This window comes from Cajanus cajan, chromosome 9, assembly GCF_000230855.2.
Source record: "Cajanus cajan strain Asha chromosome 9, NIPB_CcT2T_4, whole genome shotgun sequence".
Lineage (NCBI taxonomy): Eukaryota > Viridiplantae > Streptophyta > Magnoliopsida > Fabales > Fabaceae > Cajanus > Cajanus cajan.
The window spans coordinates 41,219,287-41,236,600 of record NC_138525.1 but is presented as its reverse complement, the minus strand read 5'-3'; the positions used below and the strand labels follow the sequence as shown (position 1 = coordinate 41,236,600).

At 42.1% G+C, this 17,314-nt stretch overlaps 1 long non-coding RNA gene across 2 annotated transcripts; it reads left to right on the top strand.

Moving 5' to 3' along the window:
* Positions 1–13,968: 13,968 nt before the first annotated feature.
* LOC145951817 (uncharacterized) lies at positions 13,969–15,840 on the top strand. Of its 2 annotated transcripts, XR_014429751.1 has the most exons (5): positions 13,969–14,072; positions 14,265–14,392; positions 15,009–15,051; positions 15,294–15,354; positions 15,474–15,840. It is a non-coding gene; the product is annotated as an uncharacterized LOC145951817 (long non-coding RNA). The 2 variants fall into 2 exon arrangements; XR_014429750.1 differs by lacking the exon at positions 13,969–14,072 and having other exon boundaries at positions 14,183–14,392.
* Positions 15,841–17,314: the final 1,474 nt, after the last annotated feature.

The window sequence follows — 17,314 nt, the reverse complement described above, 5'->3', positions numbered from 1 at the left end:
AGAATCTCAAGAAATACAAAAGAGAGGGCGAGAGAAAAAAAGAGAGAAATTTCATACTCTAAGGAGTCTGGACGAAATTTTGGAGTCCGGAGAAATGAGCCCAAGCAATCTATTTATAGACCTCAGACAGGGTCCAGAATGACCCGTTCCAAAATCGGAACGGCCCATTCTGGATATGGCCGTTACGTTCAAATTTTGTAACTGGAACGACATGTTCCAAAATTGGAACGGCCCGTTCCAGAGACAAGATTAACACATCTATAGGTATACTGGAACGACTCATTCCACATTAAGAATTCAAGCCCTTTTTGTTATTTGGAACGGCCCGTTCCAATTTGGGAACGACCCGTTCCAAATGTAGGTTTTAGCCTTATTTAAAGAGCCTGGAACGGCCCGTTCCAATTCTGGAATAGTCCGTTCCAGTTTTGGAACGGCCAGTTCCAATTTAGGGTTTCAGACCCTTTTTATAAATTGGAACGGCCCGTTCCTGTAGACCCCTAAAATTGTCCGGGTCGGAAATAAGACTCAAAGACTCTCGAAGACCGAAGGAAAGTCAGCCGGAAGGACTCCTGGAAGACCCTAGGATGATTCTTTGTAGGTCTAGAAGTCTTAGAGTAGCTTAGAATAAGGGTGTGGGAGGATTGGAGCTCAATACACCCTCCCAGAGGTTCAGTACGGCCGTACTGAGCCATTTGAACTGCAATACGGCCGTAGTGAACTCAATACGGCCGTACTGAAGTTTTTGAACTTCAGTACGGCCGTACCAAATTCAATACGGCCGTACTGTAGTTCAAAAACCCAGTACGGGCCGTATTGACCTCCCAGGCCGTATTGCGCCTCAATCCTATAAATAGGACGTCATTTGCACGTCATTCCACACTTTTTCCACACTTCTGGACCCTCGTGCTGAGTATTCTTGGGTTTTGAAGCTATTCTCTGCCCTAGAAGCCTCTTCGAGAGCCAATCCGACGAAGTTCTTGAGTCATGAGTGTAGACCCCTAAAATTGTCCGGGTCGGAAATAAAGCTTGAAGACTCTCGAAGACTGAAGGATAATCAGCCAGAAGGACTCCTCGAAGGCCCTAGGAGGGTTCTCTGTAGGTCTAGAGGTCTTAGAATAGCTCAAAATAAGGAAGTGGAGGGAAAAAGCCCAATACGGCCGTACTGAAGTCAATACGACCGTATTGGCACTTCAATACGGTCGTACTGAAGTCAATACGACCGTATTGACACTTCAATACAACCGCAGCGAACTCAATACGGGCGTATTGAAATTTCTGAATTTCAATACGACCGTATTGAACTTCAATACGACCGTATTGAAGTTCAAAAATTTCAATACGGCCGTATTGCCCCTGTAGGCCGTATTGCGCCTATTCCCTATAAATATGACGTCAATTGGACGTCATTCCACACTTTTTCACTCAGTTTTGACTCCTTCCTTGAGTATTCTGGGGTTTTTGAGCAGTGTTCTGCCCTAGAAATCTCTCTGGGAGTCGATCCGACGAAGTTCTTGAGCCCCGAGCCATTTTGCTTGAGGATCGAACTTAGTCGAGGGGAAATCTTTTGATTCCCTTAGTTAAAATTTTGTTCTAGGAGAGCGAGGAGCGGGCTTGTAGAGCGAGGGAACGCCAAAACGCTTCCCAGTTCTTTGCAATATATAAAAGCACGCTTCAAGAGGTTTCCTTTCAATCCTTCCTTTTACTGCTTTCTGTGTGCACATTTAAATTGTCATCATGTAGATAGTCAATTTATAATTGCTTAGAATAAATAGGGGTAATTTAGTAATTTTATACTATTATTTTAAAAATAATCTGTCATAGGGAACCCGAAAGGGGCGCCGTGGGGTGCTAACACCTTCCCCACGCGTAACCGACTCCCTTACCCAACTCTGGTTGTAGTGGCCAAAGTTGATTTTTAAATCAATTGCCTTATCCCTTTTTCCAATGTTTTGAGTAAAACATTGGTGGCGACTCCACGAACCCTCCTTTTGCGAAAACCACTAATCCATGGAGGGTCCCGCTTGGGATTAATATGGATTGGTGAGCCTTTTAATAAAATTGCTCGTTTGACGAGGTCTCAGTTTGAGAATAAGTCTTTCTAGCAATCCACATTTTAAAACAAAAAAACGAGTCCAACCATCCTTCGCGAATGCCGAACGCCCCGTTTCGGGCCGGTGGCGACAGATGGCGACTTCACTGGGGAAGCCTCGAGAGTCAGTCCCATTTAGTGACAGATTATTTTTAACAAATAATAGTTAAAATTACTTTATTACCCCTTGCTTGTATGATAACATGATTTATTATATGGCTTTAAAATAACTGTTGTATGTTTAAATTCCGCAAATGTTTGAGATAAAAACTGCACACAAACCTTTGCACACAACAGTTCCCTCTATACCCGGGGGCATGAGTGATTAACCATAGGGAGTGGATGTTAGTACGGCCGGTTGTCGAATGGGTCTATAGGTGCCCGTAGACCGTTGTCGGAAAACATCACTCAAGGTGATAACCATGAACTTGAGTCCGACGGTGCGTTGGAACTTTCCATCGACCTACGACGAGAGGAATTGGGTCCCTATAATGGGGGCACCTTGGGGGCCTTTGACCAAGTGAGAACAGTTAGATCCTCCTTGAATATGCACTTTTCTGCAAGAGACCCCTACCTCGTGATTCGCTCGTGACTGTTCGTGGATGAGTGAATTGTGTGTGCATTTTTATGTGACGTTGTATGAGCATACATTTGCATTCTTTAAACATACAACATCCCTAGTAAAATAAAAATAAATAGAAATAAAGATTTTCTAGTACATGGTGTTAACATCTGCCTCCATTGCATCCATATAGGTAGTTTCCCTTTTCACCCAAAATATACAAAAAGAAAAAATACGTATTTATCCAAACCAAGCAATATCATGCATCATCTTAAGAATATCTCGAAAACATGATAATGCTTAGTTGAAAAAACACTATGCATGCATATTCATCGCCATCATCTCATATCATGCATTGTATTGTAGATTATGGAGAGGTCTAGGGAGGTGCAAAGGCCATTAAAGAAAGTGGACTTCCTATTATACCGTGCTGAGAGGTTGGATCACCTCTGTACCTTGATGCCACGAGAGGCTCGTTTGGAGTTCGAAAAATCTTATGGACGAGTCCTTGACTTGATGAAGATTTGTGTGGATCCAGCTTTTCTGAGAGCCTTGGTCCATTTCTGGAGTCTCGATCTGCACTGTTTTGAATTCCCCCAGTTTGACTTAGTTCCTACTCTCGAAGAGTACGAACTCATGCTTCGATGGCCCAAATCAACAGGGGTCTATATTTTCCATGGAAATCATGTGGCCGTAGAGAGAGTTGCCACTCAAGTCAAACTACCACCACGATTATCTGCTTTAGTGGGGAATGGCAGTATCAAGGGTTGGAAGCTTGCTATGATTGAAAACCACCTTTCTTCTTTGGCTGATGAGGGAGATTGGTTAGCTTTCAACAAGACTCTAGCGTTAGCCGTGTTTGGGATGATCCTATTCCCCTTTCACGCTAACACAGTGGATCATGCTGCTATGGACGCCTTCTTCGCTTGGGACGTACATATGAAGAGTCCCGTGCCTGCCATTCTTGCCGACACCTTGCTTTCTGTCAGCTTATCTCAACAGAAGCAAGGGAAAACTATCCGATGTTGTACCTCCTTGTTGTATGTGTGGGGCATCACACACTTTTATGCCTCTAGTCATATGGGGACTTTGCCCGATCCTTTGAGAAGTTTTTCGAAGATCCCCGTACGCCGTCGGTATGCTTCCGAGTGGAAGGAAGAGATGGAACAGTGGAGTATTGAGCACTTCACGTGGGTTTGTCCTTGGTTCCGTCCAAACAATGTATTGACAAGATGCGGCAGTTATCCAAGCATACCATTAATGGGCCTCAGAGGTTGCATAGCTTATTCACCTAGATTGGCTATGAGGCAACTCATGAGGACTCAAATTGTTCCTACCAAAGAGGAGCTTGGAGGGTTGTGTTTCTCCTTTGATTCCGAACATCAGAGGGACATGCACGCTATCATTAGAGCATGGGAGAAACCAATCTATGAGGGAGATCGAGAGCTTGGAAAGCCTCGGGTATCCGTCTCCACCGACTATGAGATATGGAGGAACGAGAGAGGGGTGTCTCAACCATCCACCCCTTGCGCAACCACAACCACAAGGAGGTTAATGCAAGAACAAGTCGACGCCTTGACCAAAAAGCTGGAAAGTATGGAAGCTCAAATGAGATTTCTTGAAGAAAAAAATGAAGAATCCAGTTTTACTATTGATGGTCTTCAAAGGCAATGCAAGAAGAAAGACCACGAGATAGAGCGGCTCAAGGATGAGTGTGCTAACCTCAACGAGGAGACTACTCGGGCATCCAAAACGCCAAAGGTCGAACCGAGTAGTCAACTCCAAGAAGTCAACGCAAAGATAGCACACCTTGAAGCCGAACATGTAAGGCAGGCACAGTTGATCAAGAACATGCAAGACGATCTGCTCTTGACTCGATCCGATGCACAACAATGGCGGGAAGTTGCTCAACAACAAGCCGCAAACCTTTCCGATTTCCGCAAAAAGGAGAGGGAGGGACTAGCACAAATGGCTAGACTCCGAGAGGAGAAGGATCGAGCCGAAGACGAGCTTAATAAGCTACAGGCCATGATCAACTACTATACTCAGAAAGCGAAGGAGGCTCAGAAAATCAGTGACGATATGAGCCAAGCGGTCCATACACAGATTAAAGCAATGGGTCGTCACGTCGAGGAAGCCGAAGATGAGTGGCAAAGAAACATGAACCCGCCTGTGGGTTTTTACCGGCTTTTCTCTTATTGTAAAAAATTGCTTCAAAGCATTGTATAAAGTTGTACACTTTCTTTAATGAATAAAACAGTATTTTTGAGATTTATTGCCTTTGCATTTCATAGTCATTCATTTGCATTTACCTCTCCCGGTAATTTAATAATAAATGTTAATAAAAAGAAAGAAATAATCGATGCGTATGTTCAGAATGGATCGCACGCCATTGGTCATTAAATGCAAACCAACAACTGCACCAAGCAAGCACACGGCGACTCCGTTGTTGGTAATCAAGACAGACGAAAGGGAAGGTCCGACACCGTTAAGGATCATCGCTCCGAGGCCTTTCCCCTACAAAACAAATAAGGCTGTGCCGTGGATATACGACATCCACTCTTCTGCCGACAGCGATATCTCCAACATCGCTGGACTTGGGGGCATGACTAGGAGTGGCAGGATCTACACTCCCGAAGATCTGCACGATAAAGCTCCCAAGAATAAAGGAAAAGAAAAGGAGAAAACCGAGGAAGATAGAGAATCCGAGGAGGAGACTGATGAGTTGTTAAAATTCATCAAACAAAGCGAGTACTCCATTGTGGATCAACTTCACAAGACACCAGCAAAGATCACTTTGTTGTCATTGATCCTAAGCTCCGAACCGCATCGGCAAGCTCTGTTGAAGGTCTTGAACGAGGCATATGTGTCGCATACCATCTCCCAAGACAAGTTTGAGGGAATTGTTAGCCACATCACGGCTAATGATCACCTTACTTTCACCGATGAAGAAATCCCCGCCGAGGGACCTAATCACAACAAGCCCTTGCACATCTCTGTAAAGTGCAAGGAGTACCACATCGCAAAAGTCTTGGTGGATAACGGATCCTCCTTGAATGTGATGCCCAAAAGAACTCTTGATCAAGTGGCAATCAAGGGAGTCCAAATGCGCCCGAGCAACATGATCGTTCGAGCTTTCGACGGTTCTAAAAGAGAAGTGGTGGGAGAAGTCAATCTTCCAATCCAAATTGGACCCACCATCTTCAACGTCGAATTCCAAGTGATGGATATTACTCCTGCATACAGCTGTCTCCTAGGCCGACCTTGGATTCATGATGCGAAAGTTGTACCCTCTACGCTCCACCAAAAAGTCAAATTCATCGTGGGTGACAAACTGGTGACCGTGCAAGCTGAAGATGACATACTCATCAGTAAGCCATCCAACATACCTTATGTGGATGCAGCAGAGGAAGCTTTGGAAACCGCCTTCCAAGCATTGGAAATTGCCAATGTTGAAACGTTTCCCCGAGAAATGAAGAAGGTAGCCCATATGCTCACAAAGAACGGATACTTGCCAGGACAAGGATTGGGCAAGTACTCCCAGGGAATCCCGGAGCTACCTATTATCAAGGACAATCCGAGGAAGCAAGGGTTAGGATACAACCCTGTTAAAGATCAAAGAACGAAGAGGAATCAAAATCCTTCTCGACGTTCTTTAAGCCAGATCTTTAGGAAGGCTGGTTCACAAATGTCGAGGCCAGCTGTTGTCATCAAGTGTCCTTCTCCTTCCGATAGGAATGTATAGACTCAGTGACTATTAGAGATCACTCCTCGGGGACAGCCCGACCCCCGAGCCTCGATAGGGCACATGTTTCCATTATGATTAGAATAAAATCATTCTTCATTAATTTCTTATTGATTCTTTTCTTGCTTACAATAAAGTTCTAGACCACATTATTTAACCCTGTTTGAATGAACATAAATGAGGTTAAGATCGTCTTAATAATCAATAAACCCGCATCATTTTTATGTGGAAGAGTGCATGACAGCTTGGGGCACCTTTTCTTGGCATCAATAAATGCCATCATGGATAAAGAAATCCTAAAGATAATAAGCTCGGCAGGAAACCCAAAAGGGGACTGCGCAAAATAAGAGCAAAAGACCCGCTAGGAATCCCACAAAAGGGTGACCTAGGCAAAAATTAGGGTTACAAAATAATGAACAAAAATAAAAGCCCGCTAAGACATCACAAATGGGTGTTTTAGGCAAAAGTTAGGGCCGTCAAAAAAGGGAACAAAATAAATCCGTGATGGTACCATCAATTGAATTCAACAAGGAGCTCAAGAAAAGCTATCCAAGTTGTCAAAGCACAATCATTAATAACGAAGATGTGCTTAACTTCATAAATGTTTAATCGAACAAACCTAAACACAATAAGCCTGCCATTGGCCAGCCATTCTTACAAAATCCATTTTTTCAAAAATAAAACAATCCCCTCTAAAACACAAACTTTTGAAAAATATACCTTTTCCTTCTTTTCTCTCTTGTCCCCAACGATTTTTGAATAATCTAGTGGAAACATGGAGATATAGTGGTCAATAGGAGGGTTGACACATCTTCTAAAGGAAGGGAGAATCATTTGGTTGATAACACCAAAAATCAAATACGCATCGTTCCTTGGTTACAGAAATCGGCAAAGCACAGTCTGTCTGGAGGAATGGCAAGATCCAAACAAAGAACGCACCGATTAATTCTTTTGAAAAACTGAATCAAATAGAATTAGGTGCATCTCATTTGCATACATGCATACAGATGATAGGTGTACTAGAAGATCACTTATTCTCTGTTTATCCAAAAAAAAAAAAAAAAAAAAAAAAAAAAAAAAAAATCATAAATCAGAAAAATCCAATACGCCCGTATTGGTATTAATACGGTCGTATTGGAGTTAACGTTAAGGATAACGTTTCAACTCCAATACGGGCGTATTAAAACCCAGTACGCCCGTACTAAACCCCAATACGGTCGTATTGAATCCAATACGATCCGTATTGATTGTAAACTTTGTACATCAACGGAAAGGCCAATACGGCCGTATTGAATCCAATACGGGCCGTATTGGCGGAATTTTGCCTATAAATAAAGACTTCCCCTCCCTCATTTTGCATACCTTTCTTCATTCTCCACATTCCTTGCTTGTGAGTGCATTCCTAGAGAGATTATCGGAAATGGCAGAATCTTCTCGCAAAAGGCAGAGAGCCCCAGCCAGACGTGTAATGACAGATCGACACCGGGACCGGCTACAGCTTATAGAGACGTTCACCATCGAGCCGTCAAGAGTGCTCGACTTTGAGCTTCTCCAAGCAGTGGGCTTGGAGAATGACGTCAGGAACTACTTCGACGCCATAGGATGGGGATTTGTCCTTAATCCACCATCCCAGCTATATTTGACGGCCACGAAGGAGTTCTTGGCTACAGTCGGCGTCACGGAGTCGACTAACAGCTATGGGGAGGATGTTTGCGCGGTGGATTTCTGGATGAATGAAGGATACCGCACGCTGACGTTGGACGAGTTCAACGTCCAGGCAGGGTTTTTCAGCCGCACTGATCAGCTGGCCTTCCGAGACGCCATATGCGAGTGGCCTGATCAGTGGACTCCGGTTGAGATGTGGAGTTTGCTCACTGGCCGACGGGATTATCATTCAGGGGTGAAGGGCTCCCGGCTCCCGACTGCTCTTAGGATCTGTCACAAGATCCTCACCAGTACTATTCATGGCAGGTCCAAGAGTCAGGAGTCGATTACACGACCGGATCTGCTGGCCTTATATTGCATGGCCACCGGCCGGAAGGCCAATCCTGGATATTTCTTCCTTGAGCACGTGAAGAAGTTTGGGGTACGAGAGGGAGGAGAGTCCAGACAGGGGTACATCTTGGTTGCCCCACTCCTCTCACAGCTGGCGGAGACATGGGGATGTCCCGATGGTGCAGAGCCAGGGGCATTGGCGCCAAAATTGATTGGTGCCTCCACCCTGATTAACATGAAGATCATCGCTAGATCGCCAGGAGGGGGGTTTGTGCGAGTAGATGGCCTCGAGACCTTCGACGACCTCCTCAACAACCTCGACTTTGAGGGAGGCGACACCCCGCAGCCAGAGGCTAGCACGTCACGGTCGGACAGGGGATACTTCGACGCCCGCTTCGACACACTGCAGCAGAGCATTGACACGCGATTCGATGCTTTTCAGCAGAGCATCGACACGCGATTCGATGCTTTTCAGCATAGTGTCGGTACATGGCAGCAGAGTACCGATGCTCGACTAGATACCTTGGTGCAGGGGTTCGACAACCTCTCCGTCTGGATGCATCGCCGCTTCCCGGACTCGCCACAGGACCCGCCAGCAGAGGAGTGAAGACTGGCTTCTGTTTTATTGCTTTTTCATGTACTAGTTTGGTTGGGCTTAGCCCCATTTCTCAAATTTTTCTTGTACAAATTCATTTTTAATGAAATTTGCCACTTTTGAATTCAAAATTCTCTGGCAATTTAAATTCTGTACAGAAAAAGCCAAAAAAGAAAAAGGCAAGGATATAGAAAATCCGACAAACAGTTTATACAGAATAACTGAGCCTGGAGAGGCTTGCCGAAACAATACTCCTCATCCCCCACATCAAAGAATAATTGAGCCTGGATAGGCTCGCAGAAATAATACTCCCCAGAGAAACCTCAACTCACGCTCTTGGACTCAAAATCCCCAGCAAGAGCTATCAAAGCAAGATCGACGACATTCTCAATGGAAGTACGATCACCCAAGCAGAATATCCAAGTCAAAGGACTTAAACTTCCTCAGTGAAGATAGCTCTCCAACTCAAGTGTCGAGTGAGGCTAAGCCTGTAGAGGCTTCCTAAATAATACTCTGGGATACATAAGATCCCCAAATCCCCAGTCGCCTACTCAAGAGGCATCCCTGCAGAAGGAGAAAAAATAAAAAAATCAATAATCATTCCCCAAGTGGAATCTGGCTCTCAGCCAATCATTGAACGTCAAGCTGATACGCCTAACAGAAGAGGCTAATCAAAATCAACGACAAAATCCCCCAGTGGATAACAGCCTACACAGAGGCAGCAAAATCAGAAAACCAAAAGAGACACCCGAACAAGGATAACCGGGATACTCCATCAACGTCGAAAGGACGTCAGCCAATCATAAGGCACCGCTCACATCAGAAAGAGCATCTTTGTGTCTACACCCCAAAGGAATCAGAAATTCCCCAGTGGGCACCAACTACGCAATGGAAAGTTGGGACACAAGAACCTATGAGTAACTGCACATCCCCTAGACGGATCCCTGCGTTATCCAGCCCCTAGTGGCACAAAATCAAAAAACAACCGTCGAAGCAGCATCATGGACTGTGGAGACAAAATCATCACCAAATCCCTGGAAAGGAGATATTCACGCTACCCCGTCGTCACAAACACGGAGGTATGCAGCTTCCGGCTCGGGCAATGAGCGAAGCTATCTCTGGAAAAGGGGTACTCACCGCTTACCGTTGTCACAAAGGTACTTAGCTTCCGGCTCAAACAAAGAGTGAAGCTAAGCCTGGAGAGACGGTACTTACAGCTTCCAGCTTGGGCAACAAGCAAAGCAAGGCCTGGAGAGGCAAAACTCACACTGCTCACCGTCGTCACAAGGATATTTAGCTTCCGGCTCGAACAAAGAGTGAAGCTAAGCCTGGAGAGGCGGTACTCAACCATCAGCGTCATCAGAGGCGCGTTGATGTCCAACTTCCGGCTCGGGCGTCGAGTGAAGTTAACCTTGGAGAAGGTAAACTCAGCTACCGAGGATGTCAGAAGCGCCGAGGTATGCACCCACCTGGAGAGGCTACTCAACATTTTTCCACCGGAAGACGCTACAAGTCAGAAGGTCGGCACAATACCCGGACAATTGGGTCAACTCCTTTACTTGTCAGCCGATACACCAAAAGGCCGTCCGACTAAGTAAAGGGGGGGCAGCTGTAGACCCCTAAAATTGTCCGGGTCGGAAATAAAGCTTGAAGACTCTCGAAGACTGAAGGATAATCAGCCAGAAGGACTCCTCGAAGGCCCTAGGAGGGTTCTCTGTAGGTCTAGAGGTCTTAGAATAGCTCAAAATAAGGAAGTGGAGGGAAAAAGCCCAATACGGCCGTACTGAAGTCAATACGACCGTATTGGCACTTCAATACGGTCGTACTGAAGTCAATACGACCGTATTGACACTTCAATACAACCGCAGCGAACTCAATACGGGCGTATTGAAATTTCTGAATTTCAATACGACCGTATTGAACTTCAATACGACCGTATTGAAGTTCAAAAATTTCAATACGGCCGTATTGCCCCTGTAGGCCGTATTGCGCCTATTCCCTATAAATATGACGTCAATTGGACGTCATTCCACACTTTTTCACTCAGTTTTGACTCCCTCCTTGAGTATTCTGGGGTTTTTGAGCAGTGTTCTGCCCTAGAAATCTCTCTGGGAGTCGATCCGACGAAGTTCTTGAGCCCCGAGCCATTTTGCTTGAGGATCGAACTTAGTCGAGGGGAAATCTTTTGATTCCCTTAGTTAAAATTTTGTTCTAGGATAGCGAGGAGCGGGCTTGTAGAGCGAGGGAACGCCAAAACGCTTCCCAGTTCTTTGCAATATATAAAAGCACGCTTCAAGAGGTTTCCTTTCAATCCTTCCTTTTACTGCTTTCTGTGTGCACATTTAAATTGTCATCATGTAGATAGTCAATTTATAATTGCTTAGAATAAATAGGGGTAATTTAGTAATTTTATACTATTATTTTAAAAATAATCTGTCATAGGGAACCCGAAAGGGGCGCCGTGGGGTGCTAACACCTTCCCCACGCGTAACCGACTCCCTTACCCAACTCTGGTTGTAGTGGCCAAAGTTGATTTTTAAATCAATTGCCTTATCCCTTTTTCCAATGTTTTGAGTAAAACATTGGTGGCGACTCCACGAACCCTCCTTTTGCGAAAACCACTAATCCATGGAGGGTCCCGCTTGGGATTAATATGGATTGGTGAGCCTTTTAATAAAATTGCTCGTTTGACGAGGTCTCAGTTTGAGAATAAGTCTTTCTAGCAATCCACATTTTAAAACAAAAAAACGAGTCCAACCATCCTTCGCGAATGCCGAACGCCCCGTTTCGGGCCGGTGGCGACAATGAGCCATTAGCTTGAGACTCGAACAAGTCGAAGGGAAATCTCTTTGATTTCCATAGTAAAAATTATCTTTAGGGAAAAGAGCGAGCGGACGTGTAGTGGGAAGGAGCGCCAAAAAGCCTCCTAAACTTCGTTTTGAATATATAAAAGCCCGCTTCGAAGGTTTCTTTCCAAATCCCTTCTTTTACCGCTTTTATTTATTGCTTTTTGATTGTTGCATTGCATGTTTAGAGTTTTCATCATGTAAATATTTTACTCATAATCGTTTCTAATAAATAGGGGTAATTTAGTAACTTTACACTATTATTTATGAAATAATCCGTCATAGGGAACCCGAAAGGGGCGTTGTGGGGTGCTAACACCTTCCTCGCACGTAACCGACTCCCTTACCCGACTCTGGTTGTAATGGCCAAAGTTGATTTGTGAAAATCAATTGCCTTATATCGTTTTCCAATGTTTTGAGTAAAACATTGGTGGCGACTCCAAGAACCCCTTCTTTTTGCGAAAACCACTAATCCATGGAGGGTCCCGCTTGGGATTAACATGCACTACTACAAAAATACTATTTTACATCACCATTTTTACATCGGTTAAGCAAGAAACGATGTAAAAAGAAAGCACGGTGGCATTATTGTAATTAAGGGTATAATATTAAGCATATTTACATCGGTTTTTAGTGGGACCGATGTAAATATTACATATTCTACATCGGGTTTAAGACGAACCGATGTAATATTAAAATCACGGTGGCATTTTTGTGAATAAGAGCCTCAATCATAAAGAGATCTACATCGGTTTACATAGTGACCGATGTAATATTGAGAACTCTTTCCTACCCCGCGCGTGCCCAAGAGTAGGCATTCTCCCTGAAGCCCTTGCTAGCTACTGAATATTGAGAAGGTTTCCCTGTGCGCGCGCATGAGCCTTTGCCCCCCATTGCACCACCGTCGCCCCGCCGTTGCCGCGCCCTTTCCGCGCCCTTTCCCCTGAATAACCCTCTGTAAGCATCATCGATTCATTTCTCTCCTTTTCTCAGTTTAGGGTTTATTTCCTTTTTTTTTTGTTTCTATCAAATTGGGCCGCGAAGGTTAAGTGAAGGGAGGGAGAGGCCCACTACTCTATCATCGATTCATTTATTGTTGTTGCTGCTGCTAAAATTTAGGAAACCATCCTATGTATGTGAGGTGAGGGGTGAGAATAAGTTGAGTACGTTTACCGTTGTTGTAACGTGTGAGGTGAGGTGTCTCAGAAAGTATAATGCACACAATTCCAATGGACAAGTGCTTTCTCCAAATACAACGTGTAAGGTGAGGTGTCTCACAAACTATAATGCCCAACAATAAGGTTGTTGCTTTGTTAAGGTCACAAGTTCAAGTCTTGTGCACTAGGTTTCCCTTTTAATATTATCTTGTGCATTTATATAGAATAATGAAATCATTTTTTTTACCTTGAAAGATAATGTACTATCCGCAGCAGCAACAAGCTAAGAACATGCATGCTTTAAGGATGCATAACCCTACTGAGACGCATATGATGATGCATGGAGGCAATGGAACTAGTGATTTAGGACTTGTTCTTTCAACTGATGTTAAGCCTAGACTAAAATGGACACTAGATCTTCATGAACAGTTCATAGAAGCAGTCAATCAACTTGGAGGAGCAGATAGTGAGTCTATCCATACAATACAAAAACTGTGAATCAGAAAATGGTTATTTTGAAACTAACTTATTCTTCAGGTATGTTTTTAGAAGCTAATTTTAGAGTAAACAATTTGGATTATGGCAGAAGACTGATAGTCATTATGTTTTTAGAAGCACACACTTCGCATGATTGTTATATTTCTACACACATTGAGAGTGTTCTAAAATTGTACCAGTGTCTTTCACTAATTTTCATGGAAATCTCAAATCCTTTTTGGTTTAAGCAACAACAATGATAAGTATTTATCAAAACCTATAAATGAGTTGGACCTCTCTAACTGTGACCAGTGCACTCCTAGTTACCGCCTCTTACCAAAAAATGTAAACTTGTTTTATTTGTGTCTTTGTATTTTATCTTTCGCTAATGGAACCTGAGATTCTCTTGCTGATTGTGATGTGTGTGTGTATTATTTGTGCTTATGCAGTACCCAATACCTGTAGCTAGCCAGAAAACAGAACTTCGTGCGGAAGCGTTGAATGATCACTGGGTTTCTATCACTTCAGGAAGTGAGGATTATTCCTTCAAACATATGCGCAAAAATCAGTATATGAAGAGAGTTTGTTTAGATGTGAAGATGACAGGTCAGAGCTTGCTAGTGATGTTTAAGTACATTTTAAAATGCCTGTTCTGTTGATTTATCTTTTATTGATCACTGTCACGAGTACCAAATTGTTCCTCTTTTTTTTTTTTTTTTTTGACATCACTGGGTTGAATAAGACATGATTTCCTTCTATCACTGGCACTTGCTGATATTATTTTAACTGTACTGGCAGGTTTGAACTTGATATGTTGTTAGAGTCTGTAAATGTGACAACCAAACGAGTTGAAGAGCTATTAGATAAGATCAATAATAATACAATTAAAGGAGACAGCCCAATTCGTATTGAGGAACACTTAACAGGTAATTCTTTTCAATTAAACAGTGGAATTGGTCGGTTTTATTTGTCCTGAATGTGGTTTGGTCTTTGCTACTTTTTTGTCCCAGATGCAAAGTGCCCCCAATTTTTGTCTCAGATGTGCTCTAACACTGTTTTCATTGTATGCAGCCTTTTTTATTTTCTCTTTTTCCTCTCCTCTATACCTAAATTCCTATAATTTCTGCCTACAAAAAACTGGGTGACTGAAATCTCAATATCTGCTGCATAAATTTAATAGAATTTTATGTAATTAGTCTTCAAAAGTTATGCCATACACAATGCAATAGAAATTTATGCTTATACTATTCAACACAAGTTTTTAATTTATGGGCACAAGGGTTAGCTATGGTTTCTAATAGAATGATGCTAAAGCTAAACTGATCTTAATAATCATCATGTAGTTTATAAATCATCTACTGCTTGAATCTATATTCACTTTGCCTAGTGTGCTAGAACTTACAATTCTTGTTCTGTTTTAGAAAAATCTTCAGTAACATGTTATTTCAATGAATGACCAATATAATTAATATAACATGTATTTAATTTTGGCCATATTATTTATTTAAATTTCCAGTTTAATTATGATAATGTTATGTACAGATTGCAATTCAAGTAGTGAAGGTGAACACCAAGACACATGATGGTACTAGTTACTTGTAAATAGTTGGTTACTTGATTTGGATTTTTTATGTTCCTTTCAAGACATGAAAACAAAATCAATCTTTTTAAACTTAGCCAAAGAATCAGTTTATTATAAAATAGAACCTGCTCACTATTCAGTTGTAACTGGTCTCACTAGGGCAAAGACTGTTGAAATGATTTGTATTGTCTTATTATTGCATATATATTTTATGTGATTAGTTATTAATTTATCTTTGATAGCAGAAATACAGGATCAGTAAAAATATGCATGGACAAACCAATTATACTGGCAACAATAAAATTGGTGAGGGAACATTTTCTTTTTTAATTTTCTTTACATGTATTTCATAAGCAAAATATGAACTAAGCAGGACCTATCTTTTACCAAGCATTAATTTTTTGAAAATGAATTTCTCTTACCAGCATCAACCACAGAAGCAACAGGCAGAATGCCAGAAGCAAGTGGAATTCAAATGAAACATTTAAACATAGGCCTCCAGACAAGGGTGAAATCATCAAAGAACACATAGTCACTCAATTAGATTTAGAAATTGTACTATGAATGACTTTTGAGAGTCTGTTCAGAGACATTGTTTTTGTTTTGGCTCTTGGTTCAATGTTTTCATTTTGGCTCTTGGTTTCAATGTTTTCATTATTTTGTAATGATTTTATTCTGGGAAATGCTTCTATATAGCAGCTGGCATAGCACTTAGAAATGGTTCAACAAACATGGATGTCCTCCTTGCTTTAGGAACTACAACATCTAATATTTATTCTGTTTGTGCTCTTCTGGATGGTGCCTTTACTGGATTTTGGTCTCCAATATACTTTGAAACAAGTGTTGTATTGTTGGGCAAGTATTTGGTGTGCCTTGTTTTTTTCACAGAAAATGAAAGTGAAACTACTTTTGTTTTGTTTATTTTATACTTAAGGATCAAAACTTGTCAATCAGGGGTGTTTTATATTTCATGAAATCTGCTTGATTAACAAACTTGATTACTAAATTTTCAAGTATTTTAACATATACTTTTGTTTGTAGGTTATCATGATTATATGTCATTCTTGTGTGTTTGATATATATATATATATATAATAATTTTTTTTTAAAACTACAATCTACATCGGTTGTAAATAAAACCGATGTAGATTTGTGCACAAATCTACATCGATTTTATTTAAAACCGATGTAGATTTGTGCAAAATCTACATCGGTTCTTTCAGAACCGATGTAGATTTGTACACAAATCTACATCGGTTTTTCTGACAACCGATGTAGATTTTGCACAAATCTACATCGGTTTTAAAACCGATGTAAAATAAAATGTGTTTCTACATCTCCCAATTCTACATCGGTTTTCAAACCGATGTAGATTACCTATTTGAACCGATGTAGATGATAGATCTTGTAGTAGTGATGGATTGGTGAGAATCATTTAAACAAAATTGTTAGCTCGATGAGGTCTCAGTTTGAGAATAAGTCATTCTAACAATCCATCATCTTTCAAAACTTAAAAAGAGTCCGACCATCGTCGCGAATGCCAACGTCCGTTTCGGCGGGTGGCGACAGATGGCGACTCCACTGGGGAAGCCTCGAGAGTCAGTCCCATTTAGTGATGGATTATTTCTAAAATGATAGTTTAAAATTACTTCATTACCCCTCGCTTGTATGATAATATGTTTTTCCTAATTGGCTTTAATAACTGTTGGATGTTTAAATTTTCGCAATTGTTTGAAATATAAACTGCACACAAACCTTTTCACACAACAGTTCCCTCTATACCCGGGGGCATGAGTGGAAAGCCATAGGGAGTGGATGCTAGTACGGCCGGTTGTCGAATGGGTCTATAGGTGCCCGTAGACCGTTGTCGGAAAGTATCACTCAAGGTGAAAACCATGAACTAAAGTCCGACAGTGCGTTGGAGCTTTCCATCGACTTACGACGAGAGGGATTGGGTCCCTATAATGGGGGCACCTTGGGGGCCTTAGACCGGTGAGAACAGTTAGAACCTCCTTGAATATGCACTTGTCTGCAGGATACCCCTACCTCGTGATTCGCTCGTGACTGTTCGTGGATGAGTGAATTGTTTGTGCATTGTTTATGTGACATTGTTTGAGCATACATTGCATTCTTTAAACATACAACATTCCCCTTTTAGAATAAGAATAAATAGGAATAAGAATCTTCCATTACATGGTGTTAACATCTACCCTCATCACATTCATGTAGGTAGTTTCCCTTTTCACCCAAAAATACAAAAAACAAA